This window comes from Pan paniscus, chromosome 4 (assembly GCF_029289425.2).
Source record: "Pan paniscus chromosome 4, NHGRI_mPanPan1-v2.0_pri, whole genome shotgun sequence".
Taxonomy (NCBI): Eukaryota; Metazoa; Chordata; class Mammalia; order Primates; family Hominidae; genus Pan; species Pan paniscus.
In genome coordinates, this window is record NC_073253.2 from 5,851,491 (window position 1) to 5,867,910 (window position 16,420).

At 40.1% G+C, this 16,420-nt stretch overlaps 1 long non-coding RNA gene across 2 annotated transcripts in view; it reads left to right on the plus strand.

The window, feature by feature from the left end:
• LOC117980202 (uncharacterized) overlaps positions 1–15,925 on the plus strand; it is a 33,683-nt gene extending 17,758 nt beyond the window's left edge. Inside the window, exons 3-4 of one of the 2 annotated variants that reach the window (XR_004671382.2) lie at positions 6,079–6,185; positions 15,465–15,925. This is a non-coding gene — a long non-coding RNA (uncharacterized LOC117980202). Of the gene's footprint in view, positions 1–6,078; positions 6,186–7,178; positions 8,181–15,464 lie in introns of those variants that run through there. The other variant, XR_004671381.2, reaches the window with a different exon arrangement.
• The last annotated feature ends 495 nt before the right edge of the window (positions 15,926–16,420 follow it).

Consider the following 16,420-nt stretch of genomic DNA (forward strand, 5'->3'; position numbering starts at 1 on the left):
TCCGTCTCCATCACCCAGGCTGGAGGTGCAGTGGTGCAATCATGGCTCACTACAGCCTTGACCTCTCGGGCTCAGGTGATCCTCCTACCTCAGCCTTCTGAGTAGCTGGGACTACAGATGTGCAACACTATGTCCAGCTAACTTTCGTATTTTTTGTAGAGGCAGGATTTCACTATTGTATTAGTCTGTTCTCATGCTGCTAATAAAGACATGTCTGAGACTGGGTAGTTTACAAAGGAAAGGAGGTTTAATGGACTCACAGTTCCACATGACTGGAGAGGCCTCATGATCATGGCAGAAGGTCAAAGGCACATCTTACATGGCATCAGACAAGAGAGAATGAAAAACCAAGCAAAAGGGGAAACCCCTTATAAAACCGTCAGCTCTCATGAGACTTACTCACTACCATGAGAACAGTATGGGGAACAACACCCCCATGATTCAATTACCTCCCACCAGGTCCCTCCCACAACACTTGGGAATTATGGGAGCTAAAATTCAAGATGAGATTTGGGTGGGGACACAGCCAAACCATCTCAACTGTATCCCAGGCTGCTCTTGAACTCCTGAGCTCAAGCAATCCTCCCACCTCGGCCTCCCAAAGTGCTGGGACTACAGGCCTGAGCCACCACACCTGGACTGTGTGTCTCCTTTTCTGTCTCTTTTAAGAAAACTGGCCATTGACTTTAGGGCCCAACCGGATCCAGGATGATCTCACTTCCAGATCTTTGCCTTACCTGCATCTGCAAAGGCACATTCGGAACTTCCAGGTGGAAATGACTTTGGAGGAGGCATCATTCAACCCCACTGCACGTGGGAGGCCCTGGTGTCACCGAGGAGGTGCTAGTTTCTCAGAGAGGCAGCCTCTCAGCTGAGGAGAAGCATCCAAGAGGCTGGCGGAGATTGGAAATGAAAGCGAGCAGGGTTTTCACAGCGAGCCAAACAGCCTGGAGGCCAGGAGGAGAGGACCAGGAGTGATGCGAGCTGGTAAAGCAGCTCCTTTCTACACACCCCTCCGGGGAATCTTAGTGCTGAGAGGAAGCCTGGGAGGTCTTATTTCTCTACAGCCTGGAGTTAGATGTGGCTGCCAACTTTCTGAATTTTGGGAGTAGGTCTAAAATAGTGGCTTTTGGAGGCAGACAGATGAGTTCATATCTAGGCTGTGCCTGGGGCGTGTCCCTTGATTGTTCTGAATTGCAGTAAAACTCTCTTGCAAAAATGGGGCTCCTGGTTCTTACTGACCTGTTAGGCTTGGAGGATGACATGCGATGATGAAAGAAAGGCAGCTGCCTGTAACAGCAGCTCATTTCAGGTCCATTTCCTTTCATTTTCTTACTGAGCCTCATTGCTTCTAAACTCAGGCAGCCTCTCAAATTATAATTTAAATTTAAAAATTCAAGTATAGATATTTTCAGAACATTTCCTCCTAAATACAACCCAGCCGGAGCAATCACATTTTACGTTTTTAACCTTATCCCAAGAACCAATTTCTGAACCACCATTTAATGAACGTTAGACAAAAAGGGTTACAATAGAGAGCAGAGAGCCCCATGCACCCCGGAGTGAGGCTTTACGAGGGAGGAGTGCTGCTCTGCCCAGCGTCTAACCCAGAGATGCCTGTGCTTAGGGAAAGAAGATCCTCAGCATTTGTTGTAACCCCAGGTCTTATCCCTCCCTTCTTTAGAATGGAAGGTTCTGCCTCTTATGCATATTTAGGTCTCATTTCTTCCCCTTACGATAAAACATTCACCATGTCTCTTGTGCTTGTTTTGAAGTGGAGACCAGGAATGCTCTTTGTTTTTCTTTTCTTTTTTTTTTTAATTAAATTTAACAGGTTTTTCTTTTTTTTTTTTCTTTGACAGGGTCTTGCTCTGTTTCCCAGGCTGGAGTACAGTGGCATGATCTCAGCTCACTACAACCTCCACCTCCTGGGTTCAAGAGATTCTCATGCCTCAGCCTCCCGAGTAGCTGGGATGACAGGCATGTACCACCACACCTGGCTAATTTTTGTATTTTTAGTAGAAACGGGGGCTTTATCGTGTTGCCCTGGCTGGTCTTGAACTCCTGGCTTCAAGTGATCCACCTGTCTCAGCCTCCCATAGTACTGGGATTACGGACATAAGCCAGGACCCCAGCCCAGGAACGCTATATAGTTCTACCTGATTTGTGCCAAGAATGAGGCTTGGCGAGAAAAAGAAAGGAAACGGACTGGAAATCAGCTGCTGTTACGTGTAGCCACCTTTCCTTCATTATACCATATTATCCTCCAAACCTAATAGGTCAGTAAGGACCAGGAGCCCCATTTTTGCAGGAGAGTTTTACTATAATTCAGAAAGTTCAGGGGACTTACCCCAGAGGATGATTTCAATGTTCCTGGGAGGATAGGGCTCTGTTTTCAGGAACAGTCCTTGCTCTGGTTTGGCTATTAAGTAGCTGATAATATAGATTCCTCCTCCCTTAGTCACAGACTGTGACTTTGTGGCGTCTACTTGACCATCTTAGGAGCAGCTCCTGGGGCCTGTCCATGGCAGAAACACTTGCAGCATACTGGGAAAGAGTCCCAACATCAAGCATGACACAAGCACCCGTGAGGCCCGCAGATCGCTGCCCGGCTCCTTCCGCTGCCTGGTTATGTGGTGGAGACCATGCTTTACTTATTAATGGATGGGTAGTTTACACTGGACATAACCAAAAATTTTAGAACTTGAAGATAAATACTATCTCAATTGGAACTGCATTGTGATGAAGCATTTTATTTCAGAATTTCTTGGCTGGCCTTGGAGCTATTTAAAAGGACAACACTGAAGTCAGGAAGTGAGATGCCTCCAGCTTCCTTCTTTTTTTCCTCAAGATTGCTTTAGCTATTCTGGGTCTTTAGTGGTTCTATATGGATTTTAGGATTTTTTTTCCTATGTCTATAAAGAATGCCGTTGGAATTTTGATAAGAATTGCATTGAATCTGTAGATCATTTTGGCTAGTATGGGCATCTTAACAATATTAATTCTTCTAATCTACAAACATGAGATATTTTTCCATTTATATGTGTCATCTATATTTTTTTGATCAATGTTTTATAGTTTTCAGTATACAGGTCTTTCATCTCTTTGGTTAAATTTATTCCTAGGTATTCCATTCTTTCTGATGCTACTGTAAATGGGATTATTTACTTGATTTCTTTTCCAGATAGTTCAACATTAATTTATACAAGTACAACTGATTTTTGTATGTTGATTTTATATCTTGCAACTTTACTGAATGTATTAGCTCTAACAGTTTCTTAAGGAGTTTATATGTATAAAAAGCTATAATTAAAAAGAGTATAGTACTGGAATAAAACCAGACACATGCATCAAGGGAACAGAATAGAGAGTCCAGAAATAAACCCAAGCATGTACAGTCAACTAACTTTCAACAAAGGCCCCAAGAATACACAATAGGAAAAGACAGACACTTCAATAAGCAGTGTTGGAAAAACTGAATGCCCACATGCAGAATAGACCCTTTTCTTACACCATACACAAAAAATAAGCTTAAAATGGATTAAAGACTTAAACATAAGACCTGAAACCATAAAAATCCCAGTAGAAAACATAGGGGAAAGTCTTTTTGATGTTGGTCTTGGCAATACTTTTTGGATTTGATGCCAAAAGCACAGGCAACAGAAGTAAAAATAAATGAGTGAGACTACAGCAAACTAAAAAAGCCTCCGTACAGCAAAGAAAACAATCAACAAAATGAAAAAGCAACCTATGGAATGGGAGGAAACACTTGTAAACCATATAGACCATAAGGGATTAATATTCAAAATGTGTTTGAAACTTATAAAACTCCATAGCAAAACAAACAAAAAAACCTGATTAAAAATGGGCTGAGGATCTATATTGACATTTTTCTAAAGAACACATACAAATGGCTAACAGTTATATAAAACAATGCACAACACTAATCATCAGGGAAATGCAAAAGAAAACCACAATGAGATACCATCTCATGCGTTAGGATGGCTATTACAAAAATCGAGAAAGATAAGTGTTGGCGAGGACATGGAGGAAAGGAACCCTGATATGCTGTTGTGGGAGTGTGAATTGATGCAGTTATTATGGAAAACAGTGTGGAGATTATTCAAAGTAAAATAAAAATAGAACCACCATGTAAAATAGAAATCCCACTTCTGGGTACAAACAACCTAAGTGTTTATCAACAGATAAATGGATAAAGACAATATGGTATATTTGTATTATATGCATGTGTGTGTGTGTGTGTGAGCACATGTGAATGTGTGTACATATATAAGGGAATATTATTCAGCTTTAAAAAAGGATATCTTGCCATTTATAACAACTCAGATGAAATGTGAGGAGATTATTCTAAGTGAAATACCAGGTAGAGAAAGAAAAATACTGCATGTCTCACTTATATATGGAATCTAAAAAAAAAAAAATTGAATTCAGTAGCAGAGAGTAGAATGGTGGTTGCCGGGGTCTGGAACAAGGAGGAGGGGAGAAAAAAAAGTACAAATGTTTAGCGATGAGGTAAGTACTGAAGACCTAATGTACAGCATGGTGACATAGTTAATAAAATGTACTGTATATTGACATTTGCTGAGAGAGTAGATTTCAAGTGTTTTCACCACACACAAAAAACGGTAACTGTGTGAGGTGTTGAATATGTTAACTAAAAAAAAAAAGAACAACATGGAGAATAATTATTTAAAATGTTTGCCTATAAGATGGCATCCTCCTAGTGCTTCCAGTGATGATGGGATTACCTGGTCTTGTCCTGGGACTGGCTCAGAGCACCACCTGACATGGCTTGTTCTGTTAGTTCCATTGACACTATACCAAATTCTGATGTTGCCCTGCGCTCTTCAAGGTCTGTGAAGACATGATGTGATTATTTTTAATCCTATTCTTTTCTGAATATAGAAGACTTTTTAATATTATAGAAAACACATTCTTTGCCTCTGTAATATAAAAACTGAAAATCAGTAAACAACATGCAGATAAAAACAGTCATGGATTGGAAATAGCTGTTAACACACTTTTATTTACCTCATAGGTCAAAAAATAAATTATAATAAAACTTAAGAACTTTGGAACCAAATTATAATATAAATGTTATATATTAAAACACTTATGACTCAGTTTAACATATTCCTATAGGAAACTTTATTGTCTCAAATCCATAGTGAAGAAAGATGACAAATTAATGAACCAAGCATTGAGTCTGAATTAGAAAAAAATTAGTGGAACATACTAAATGGAAGAAATAAAACAATAACAAGATAAGAGGTTAATGAAATTTACAATAAATACCCTTAAAGAGGGTGAGAAACAAGTGTAGCTGGTGTTTTGTAAAGAATGTTTGAACACTGGCTAACCTCAGGCAAAACCAATCAAAGGCAGTTATAAATTAAAATTGAATAAAAATAGAAACATAGCTAAAGATAGAACAGAACTTAAAAGTTATAAGCCAATATCAAGAAAAAATTCTATGTCAGTGGCAATTTTTTAAAACAAATCACCAATATTGACACAAGGAAAAACCAAAACCTAATATAAGCCCTAGATTAATTCTCAAAACTACTCACAAAATGTACCAAGGACAAAAGACTTGACTGGCAATTTTGCCAAACCTTCAGAAATTAGATAACTCCTATCATGTACACATTATTTCAGAACATTAAAAGAGCAGGAAAACATCTCAACATTTAGGAGGCTAGGATAGCCCAGCTCTAAACTGGACAAGGACAGTATGTGCAAGAAAAGTAAAGGCCAGTTTCAGTAAACACCGTAGACCTAAATATCTTAATGTTAGCAAACCAAATTCAATTATAAATAAATATAAGTGCTAAATAAAATCTGTATTTGATAAGCTTTGAATCTCTGTCCCTGCTCAAATGTCATGTCAAATGGTAATCCCCAATATTGGAGGTGAGGCCCAGTGGGAGTCGATTGGATCATGGGGGCGGATTTCTCCCTTGGAACTGTGTCAAGATAGTGAGTGAGTTCTCATGAGATTTGGTTGTTTTAAAGTGTTTGGCACCTCCCCCTCACTCTCTCTTCCTCCTGTTCCAGCCATGTGAGATGCCTTTCTCCCTCTTTGCCTTCTGCCGTGATTGTAAGTTTCCTGAGGCCTCCCCAGAAGCACATGCTGCTATGTTTCCCGTTTAGCTTGTGGAACGGTGAGCCAATTAAACCCCTTTTCCTTATGAATTACCCAGTTTCATGTGTTTCTTTATAGAAATGTGAGAATGAACTAATACAATATTTAAAATATAAATACATAGGTATGTGTATATACATGCACACACATATATTACTTGATAAATATATATAATACATATTACATATGAATATATATTATTGTGTGTATGTGTATATATATAGAGATATAGATACATATATCCTCAGTAGAATGTATTCCAGATGGGTGGTAAATATTAGAAAATTGTGAATATACTAGTATAAATAATTCTATGTTTTGAAATAACCTAAATTTTTTTATATCATTAGGGAAATTGCTAAAAAATTGGGATGCACCCATGTGATGGAATTTTTATGGAGTAGTTAACATGAATAAATCATATCCACATATATCTACATGAATTTCTTAAAAATAATTTTAAAAATTGCTTTTCTGTTCTATTGAAATGGAAAAACATGTTGCTAAAGAAAACATTGAATAATTTGCCATTCATGTAAATTTAACATCACACAAGACTACTCTATTATTTACGTACATGAACACATACAATACAAAATTTAAATGCCAGGAATGATAAACATAAATTTCAGAAAAGTAGTGATTTTTAAAAATGGAATCAGAGATCAGTTGTAAAAGCTGGCATTAAATCATTTTTTAAAGATTTGAAATAATTATGGTAACTAGTCAACTTTTCAATATTTTGTAACAAGGTAATGTCTAATTAGGTGTTTGCTATCTTTTTTGTTTTTGTATATTTTAAATATTTCAATATTAAAAAATAGAAATACTAAAAATTCACATAAACTTGGGTTAACTTTTTCCTCATTTTGTAATGGGAAGATAAGCTGTTTGATTAACATGATCCTTGGCCATGTTGGTTGTTGGTCTTGGAATCTAAAAAATGGTGAAATGTGGCTCAGCAGTGATTTCAGCCCAATGTGTCAATTTCATATTGTATCCTTCTTCCCAGGCCTTGGATACAGGAGATGCCCCATTACGGCCCTTGGGTGATGGCTGTCATGGGCACTGCGTCCTTGGATGGAGCGTGACTTTCTTTGGGATGTATAACACATATTATGTGTATCTTGTACTCCTTGTCCTTTTCTCCCATCTTTAAATTATAACCTCAGAAAAGTCTAGTGTAAGGTCAGAGGCTTCAGATTTTTCTCTTGGCCTTGCTTCTCTTTAATAACTGGAATCCCAGTTCCACCTCCAGGCAATTGTGTTGCTCCTACTGAAGACCTCCAGGGAATGAAAGGCTGTGCAGGGGCTGGGCTGGGCTTGGAGATGGCATGTTGCAGAGTTAATTTTAGGAGTTCTTTTCTTAAATTAAGCATCTACGCTGGCATTTTTTTTTCTGTTTCAGTGATTGTGACCTGGGTACACCAACCCAGCCTTTGATTTGTGTAAAGTGAAAACAGGTATATGAATATACAAACACAACAAAGGCTTGGATTTGGGGGAAAGCTCTGCTAAAATGTGCATGCACCTAAACCATAAGCGAAACTATGTAATTGACAAGTTGTCACAATTATGGTTGGTAAGAGAGAAATTATATATCTAAAATGTAATTAAAATGCTCCTTGTAGGCTTTGATGACAAGTTCTTGGAGACCAAGAAGGAAATAATCTTCTCAGTCAAACCAACACATCTGGTTTATAGGTCTTGTCAATAGAAAATAGGAGACATTTTTCTTTTGAGATGATGAACCCAAGTATATCCCACATCGTCAATAGGTGACAATTTTTAGCAAGTGACAACACAAATGAATTAAGACAATTTGTATAGACTCTTGGGTAATTAGGAAGCCATTTATCAACGACTCAGTGTGATGCATAGGCACATACTGATTTTTTAAATAAAGCAATTATATCATTCTCGTAACTCTGCCACCTCAGTTGTTTGGAACCTTATAATTATTTCTTTTACTCTTGTGCACTGTATGTGGCTATAGTTCATAATTGTATTAGCCCCAGCAAAATTTGGAGATGAGTTATAAAAGCTAAATGCAAAACCAAAAGTTGTGTGTTTCTTCTTATGGGGACAGTGAGAACTACATGTGGATTAACCTAACACCCAGTGGTTCAGGTTGGGTTCCTTCAGCACAAAGTGCAAAACAGGGACTCGGGAGCACATGATTTATTAAGGGAGGGTTCTGCAGGAAAACATGGAAGAACAGGAGTGGAGAAGAATAAGGAAAAGGAAAGAGCTCACCCAGCGTGTGGTCACAGGTACAGTCTAGCTGGGGTCTGAACCCAGGGAGAAAGCCGCAGGGCAGAAATCAGCCTTTGAGGTGTATCCCACTGAGTCAGAGGGGCTGGATTCTGTTCCTCATATCAATCGCTCATTGACTGTGGGTCACACTCAGGTGAGGGCTGTGTCACTTCCTGATGATGCAATTTCTATCAATAGAGGACAATTCGTCAAAGAAAGAGGGTAGCTCCGCCTCCCTCTTAGCTAACAGCCAACACACAAAACAGCTGGGGGTGGGGCTGCCAGCCTTGTGAAAGGAAACCGGGTGGAGCACCACATTGTCTATGACACTCCACCTAATGCGGTGTTCAAATCCGCTTATTCCTTTTATTAACTTCCCACTGCCCATGATTCCATGCTCACAAGCCTTAGGAAAACATAAAAGGAGGATTGGTGGGGAATTTTATGCACCACTGTCACAGATGGCCCTGAGGCCATCACTGAAAATGTTTCCCTCCTCTATGACCCGTGCTAAATTCCTTGTACTCTTAACTAGTGTTTTGGCTGGTCTGGGTGGATTGCCTGGTGGTTGACCCAACTCTCAACCTTGATGGATCTGAAACCCTGGTGACCAAACCCTGAGCAGGCTCTGATTTCTTTGTCTATCTATTATTGTTAAAACAGGGCATTGGACACTAAGAGATGCCCAGGTGGATTACCTGAGGGCGGCGTCACTTAGCAGGAGTGCTGCATGGACCTCATGGCGATCAGGGTGACACGGACTTCATGAATTAGCTACTGCTGTGCCTGCTGATTTTCTAGCACAAGGAGCCCCAAGTGATCTGCAACAGCCATTGCTTCACATTGAGAAGGATTCTTTTTATTTTCCTTGTCAGCAGCATCACTGCCCCTCAGTAAAAGAGCCCCTAGACTCTTAATTAAGATTGGCCACAGAGCAAAAATTCTGGAGATGGGAAATATTAATTCTGCTAGTGGGTCACTGGAGTGGTGGAGAGTGGGGCCATTTCTAGTCTTTTCCTTGTTTTTCAGACACAGCAATTGTACCTTTGAGGACATGACACCATGTGAAAACCATTGGTTTAATGGGAACATCCCGTCTGAAGGATAGTGTTTCATCCTCACAGGCCATCATCTCCAGGCTGGAACCTCAGCTCCCCTTTCAGAGGCCATTTCATCAGGCTTCCACCTCCTGGTGGTGGTACGTGGTAGGGTCAGTGGACCCAAGGTCCTGTTCCTACTGCCACAGCCCCTTTGCTGTCAGGGGGATTCCTTGGACTAGGATGATGTTACCCAGTATCCCATGTCAGTCAATCAGACTCATTGTGAGGCCTTGGGTATTGTGCTGGGTGAAGCCCTGCAGGTAGGAAAGGCAAATCCAATCCCAGTAGGTGTCACACTCAGTCAGCATGAATTGCTGCCCTTCTAGGAAGACTGGGTATGATATACTAGACTATCCCCCAAAATGGTGGGGTGGTCTTCTTGAGGGAGGTGCATATCAGGGGATTAGAATCAGCTTCGGTGGCTGACTCTGTTAGACACTCAGCAATGGTGATAGGTAGATCAGCTTTAGTGAAAAGGCCCTTACGTGCCTGGCTCTATGACTAGCCCCTGTCTCTACAACATGGCTATTCCATTCTTGACATCATTGCACAAACACCAAGTGACAAGGGCATGGGCTGGCTACCATCAACTGCCTGACTCATCCTGCCCACTGGCTGTTGAAGGTCTCCTCCTCAGCAGTTGTCTCTGGTGTCAGGTATGAAGATCATCACACTTTCCCCACTCTTACAGATCCTCACACATGTCTCTTTCTGACCTTCTGGTCCCCAGTCTTCCAATATTTCTTCTTCCAGGACCCTGGCCAACCAGCTAAGTCATTTGCCACAGTCCATGGATTTATACCTATCTTTACCTTCAGTCATTCTTTCAATCAAGTCCTGTGCCTGGGCTTCAGCTCTGTTTGTCCTCTTGCTGTAGAAGATGGAGATCCCTTGCAATGATGCCCAGAAGGCCCTCTCACTCTCACACATTGCGTTAAGTGACTGATGGTCCTAGACTGTCATTTTCTCTTTTCAAAGTATCATTGGCACTCAGCAATAGTCACTCAATTCCATAGTCTTCTAATTATAATCTCTCCATTGTCTTCCCAATGGCAAAGATATTGCAAAAATCAGAACAACCCTCTCTACCTGTGTCTCATGTCAGTTCACTGCAGGTGAAAAGCCTTAGCAGTTTCACTGCTTCTGTGTGCCACTATCATTAATCCACCGACCAACAGTGATGGAGTCATTGTTGCCAACTGGATGGAAAGTGATCACACATCAGAATCCAGTTCTTAATGTTTGCTTCTTGGGTCTAGTTTTGGTACCAACAGTCTTAGGTCGAGTTTCTAAGAAGCAGAGTCTGAGACAGAGGTTCAGGTACACATGACTGTGGAGGCAATGCTCCTCAGGAAATACCTGCAAAGCAGAGAGTGACTCAGGAGAGAGAAGGAGAAAGCTGGACAAGGATATGTTCTTATGGAAATCTTCTCTTGGTGTCTTAGTGCATTTGGGTTGCTCTAACAAAATACCATAGATGGGGTGGCTTCCAAACAACAGACATTTATCTCTCACAGTCTTGGAGTCTGGAAGTCCAAGATCAAGTTGCCGGCAAATACAGTATCTTGCGAGGAACTGCTTCCTAGTTCATAGATGGCCATCTTCTCACTGTAATCTCCCATGGTAGAAGGGGCAAGAGATCTCTCTAGGGTCTCTTTTATAAGGGAACTAATTTCACTCATGAGGGCACCACCCCTGTTACTTTATTGTCCCCGAAGGGTCCCAGCTCCCAATACCATCACACAGGAGATTAGATTTCAGTATATGAATTTTGAAGGGGCATGAACATTCAGTCTGTAGTACTTGGTTTATGTGGTGAGGGCTCTGGAACTTAGATCATACCAAGTTGATACCTGGATGAGGCTGGGGTCAGTCTTTTGTACCTCATATCTGTGAACCATTGGTGATGGGCCATATAACTTCCTAGGTGAGGTGCCATTAGCAGCCAACACTCACAGTAGTTGGTGGGCAGGTACCAGCCTGGTAGAGAGGATATGGGTGAGGCACTACACCCACATTGTAGGTTCAAATTCTAGTTCTATCACACACTGGTGGTGTAAGTTGGGCAAATTAATTCATCTCTGTGCTCTAATCTATAAAGTGCTACATAACAAACTTCCAATAATGTTAGTTTTTATTACTATTGTTATTATTTATTTTGTTGGCATTGTTGTTATTTACTATTCAATAGTGATTTTCAAGATGCTGAGTATGAACAAATCTTTTGAGATAAAAAATACAGTTTTACTAAGTACGGTTGAAAGGCACAATTAACAGTGACAAGGTCAGTTCTCGAATGGCCCATATTCATTTGTTTTGGTAAGATGATACAATTGCTCAATACTCATGCTGTGTCAAATAATTAATGGCCTGTTGAATGAAATTTCTCATTAGCTAAACATAGGAGATAAATATGAGATCTACCAACAGGTCTGGCTTATAAGTCAGAAGAACTTGGTCCCATGCCCAGACCCATCCCAGACACACTGTAAGACATTGGGATGATGACATCCATCTCCATTCCCCTGTGGGTTTCATATCAAATGGTGACAAGCAGGAAACTGACATCTAGGAGTGTGATCTTGAACTGGGGCTGGTCAGCTGTAGGAAACAGAAAGCCATTTAAGCCAGAGCAAGAAAAGAGTTCTGAGTTCATCAAATCCAAAGAATGTCTTAAAAATTGTCCCAGGGAAGTTGAGAATCAAGGTGTCTCCAGGATTTCACCATCAGGAATGTCTGTTATATATCTTTGAGGATACAATTCAAATTCTAACTCTCTCAGTCTCTAGGTCTCTTAGTTCAAATCCTCAAGAACAGAATCTGATTGGCAGCTGCCCCGACAATATCTTGGCTCATGATGAGGCATTGGCCTGCCCAGGTCCAATCAGCTGCAGCTGGAGATGGCCCAGGCGGTCAATGGGAAATTAAGCATAGCAAGGGAAATGCTGGTTACCAGCTCTGCATTGAGACTGCACCACATGCAGTCATGAAGCTGCCTGCTTTCTTCATGGTAACCTTGTTGATAGGTATGATGACCTCATCTTATAGATATGGAGGTTGAGAGAGATAAGATTATTTTCAGCACTGCAGTTGGGAAGGCAAAGCTGGAATAACTCTACCTTATTTCTTGCAGGGTCTATGGAAGAAAGAGTCCTTGCTCCAACACAGTTCTTCTAGGACTTATCAATATTGGGTTTTCTTTAAAGTGGATAACAATGATTGATCCCCATGCTGTGATGGTAGATGGTCATCACACCAGCTTGTGTGAGCAAGTGTTTCTTCTCTGTGCCTAGGAAGCTTACCTTCCGGCTATGAGGATTCCTTGTCCACTACCAGAGAATACTGAGACAATGGCCCATGTCTCACCTTAGCCCAAGTTTCATTCTTGGGTCTCCCAAGGCAGATCTCCCCTGCATATGGGAAATAATTCTTCCAGCTTTAGCCCAACTGTCCAAGAGCCAGGAAGTGGAGCAGCTGTTCAACACGTCTTTAATTAATTTCTCCATGGACAGCCCCGTAATCATTCATGATGCCTCAGGTCATGTGGTCATTCTGTAATACTGCTGGGAAAACTCCACTTTTTTAATGGTGTTTCTTGATGCTTATATTGTGTAGGGAGCTCTTTATTTCTGTTGGTTTTCTCCATCAATCTCATCACAATTGGCTCAGTTTCCAGAAATTCTTCAATGTTCTGGTCTTCTAATGGGATCATTGTATATTCCACTACTGATAAGCATTTATTCTTACTTTGATATATCCTCTTTAATTTGGTAGAATTTTGAGAGACAAAGGCAGATGTGTGAGCTCAGCTGTTTTGAAGAGGAAGCCTTGGACCTCAGTCTACATTATTGATAAATGCCAGAAACCAGGCTTAGCTCTTCAATATACATGGACTTTTCTGTTTATGTGCTATATTGTAATGGTACTTGAGTTTTTCGGTTTGTTAGTTTTGGCCTTAGGTGTTGGTGGTTTCCATTCCTTTTGTGTGAGGTTCCAACAGTGGAACCTCACAGGCACAGCCTCTGGAAAAAATGCAACATGAATTTTTGACAGTTGATCTTTTCTTTTCATCTTTTATTAATCAATGTATTTCTGATTAATAAAAGTTTCAAGAAGAAGGGTAGATCCTGTTACAGACAAAATGACAAGAAAACACAATTTCTCTTTTCTTTTCAAGAAACCTGTACATATTAAGTGCCATGATCATGTAGGTAGTATGCTCTGAATGAGGAAATGCTTGACTCCTTTGCATGTGAAATATAGACATATTTTTCTACACAGCAGAAAATAAGTATTTAGACAAAGCCTGTATCTTTTAGTCAACAGGAAATTTTATCTTGAGTCAACTGTGAAAAAAGTCAAAAGTGATCTTTAACTGCAATAAATGAAGCACGACATAGTTAGAACTCTTTGCTCAGTTTTGGGTCCTGCGCTTGCATTTTTTAAATCTTAAATTATTATGAGACCAATAGCCCATCATCTCCACCAAATCAATAGATCCTTGCCATTCTCCCCCAAAGCTTCTCCATTCCAAACACAATCTCTCCTTCCTTTCTAAAGTAATTACTTCCTTGACTTTTTATAAGAATCAGTTCCTTCCATTTCTCCCCAGCTTATTACTCACGTGCATATCCGGGTACTAAGGATTTTTGAAATGTATTTTAAATTTCTCTTAATCTTAGTGTTCCCCACCATCTCTTTTACTTCCTTACAATTTATCTGGATTTTGAGAATTACTTTCTCCTGCTGCAGTTCAACATATTCCTCTGTCTTCTGTATTTCCTGCAAATTGGCAACTGAATCCTGAGATTCCATGAGACTCAATTCTTCCTCTGTAGCAGGTAGAATGAGGGCCCCCAAAGATATCCACATTGAAATCTCTGCAACTTGTGAATATGCTACCTTACATGGCAAAAGAGACTTTGCAGATTTGATTTATTTAAGGACCTTGAGATTGAGGAGGTTATCCTGAATTATTCAAGTGGACTTCACTGGGGAACGTGGCTGAGGAACTAGACCTTTTGACTATCAACAATTCATTTAAAATGATTTGCATATGCTTGGAGGATTATAATTGTTTACATAATTTACATCTTATTTCGGGAATGTAGTAGCCAATTAAACTGTCTTTAGTATCAGATTCTTGCAGGAAGACAGTAACAGTGACATTTTCACTTGCTTTCTAGGAGTTGCTGTGAAAATAGAGGACTAATGTGTTTGCTAATCATATGTTAGGTGGAAAAAATGACTGCTCTTTCAAAGAATTCCTGCATTAAGAAATGTATCTTTTACTTAAAGTTTAAAGATTCAATTTTCTCTCATTTTAAATTATTAATGCTATGAAAAATAATCCAAATGGGATAAAAGAATCCTGTTGATGAAAGCAAAAGACCCCACTTCCTTGACCTTTCTCTGGTAGAGAATTAGAATAGCAGCATGTTTTCTCAAAAGTCTCAGCCGGGATCATCCACGGCCACTGTCCTTTGGGTCATTGAAGGAGCCTGTGAGTCACTGTCACAGGCTACCTGAGCTTCCCTCTGTCGCATAACAGCTGTGCGGCTTCAGGAGGTGACTCAGCCTCCATATTTTCAGTATTCTCACGGAGCGTCCTTCGGAGAGTTAACTGGTAGGGTCACAGGGCCCCTCTCCCACACATGTCACTGACTCTGACCACGTGATCATGTTGTGCCACTTCCGGTTCCTGCTCCTTGAACATGTGGGCTCAGCCATCCTCAATCCCCTGGCACCGCCTCCATCTTGTCCTCCGTCAGTTCACTCAAAACTGTTCTTTAGAACTCCGGAGTCCCAGCTCTTCAGGAAGGCTAGGGGAACCCTTACGGCAACACCCGCTCCCTGGCTTGGCTGACTTAAAAGAGTACCTGCTCTTAGCTGCCTCTCATGCTCTGCCCTGTGGTTGTGCATGGTCTTGTGTGTCTCCGCAGCTGGTCTGGAAGAATCTTGAAGGCAGGCACCCTGTTCTGCTGGATTCTGGCCGTGGTTGGATGGAATCAATGCTCTTGCTCCGTCAGTGAAGAAGGGAGTCAACCTAATGCCTGAACCAGAGGATACAACCCTTGACTTTAACCCTTAATCTTAGCATGGAGGACTTCTGTGACTAAGGAAAGGACGCCCCCTTCAATAAATAGTGCTGGGGTAAAGATAAAGTATTTCAAAACAACTGTACTGATGTCTAAAATTTACTCTAAAATGTGTCAAAAATAAGATGGGTTGATAGTGAAATGTATGCATGCAAATTTACATATGTGATAAAATCCAAATAAATGTTTATAGTTGAAGCTAATAATGTGCATACGAGTGTTTGTTTTAACATATTTTCTCAACTTTATTGCAGGTTGGAACATTGTCGTAATAAAATATTAGGAAAAAGGAAGGTAAAGTGATGATATTTTAAGACAAACAAAAACTAGAAGAATTTATCACCAACAACATGCACTAAAAATACTAAAAGAGTTTTTCTAGCAGAAGGATAATGATTAAAATTATAATGATGCAAATGTAGAAATGAATGAGCACATGAAAAGGTAAATATTTGGACAAGTAGAAATCAATTTTGACTGAATAAAATAATAGTAATAGCAATTATATTATAGAATTTAATATATGTTGAATTAAATGCAAGATGGCAATACCAGTGGGAAGGGGTTGAAAGAGTTAAGACTAGCACTGTGGGGTGGTGTTAAAAGTATAATAAATCAAGGATGCATGTTATAAACTCTGCAGTGGCCACTAAAACAGTATACAATTGGTAATCAAATAGACAGAAAAAAAGAAAAAATTTAAAGCATTTGATTCATTCAGAAGCAGACAATAAAGGAGAGAACAGGAAACATAAAATACAGTGTTCAAATTTTAAAACAGTAAGATGATACAACATAAA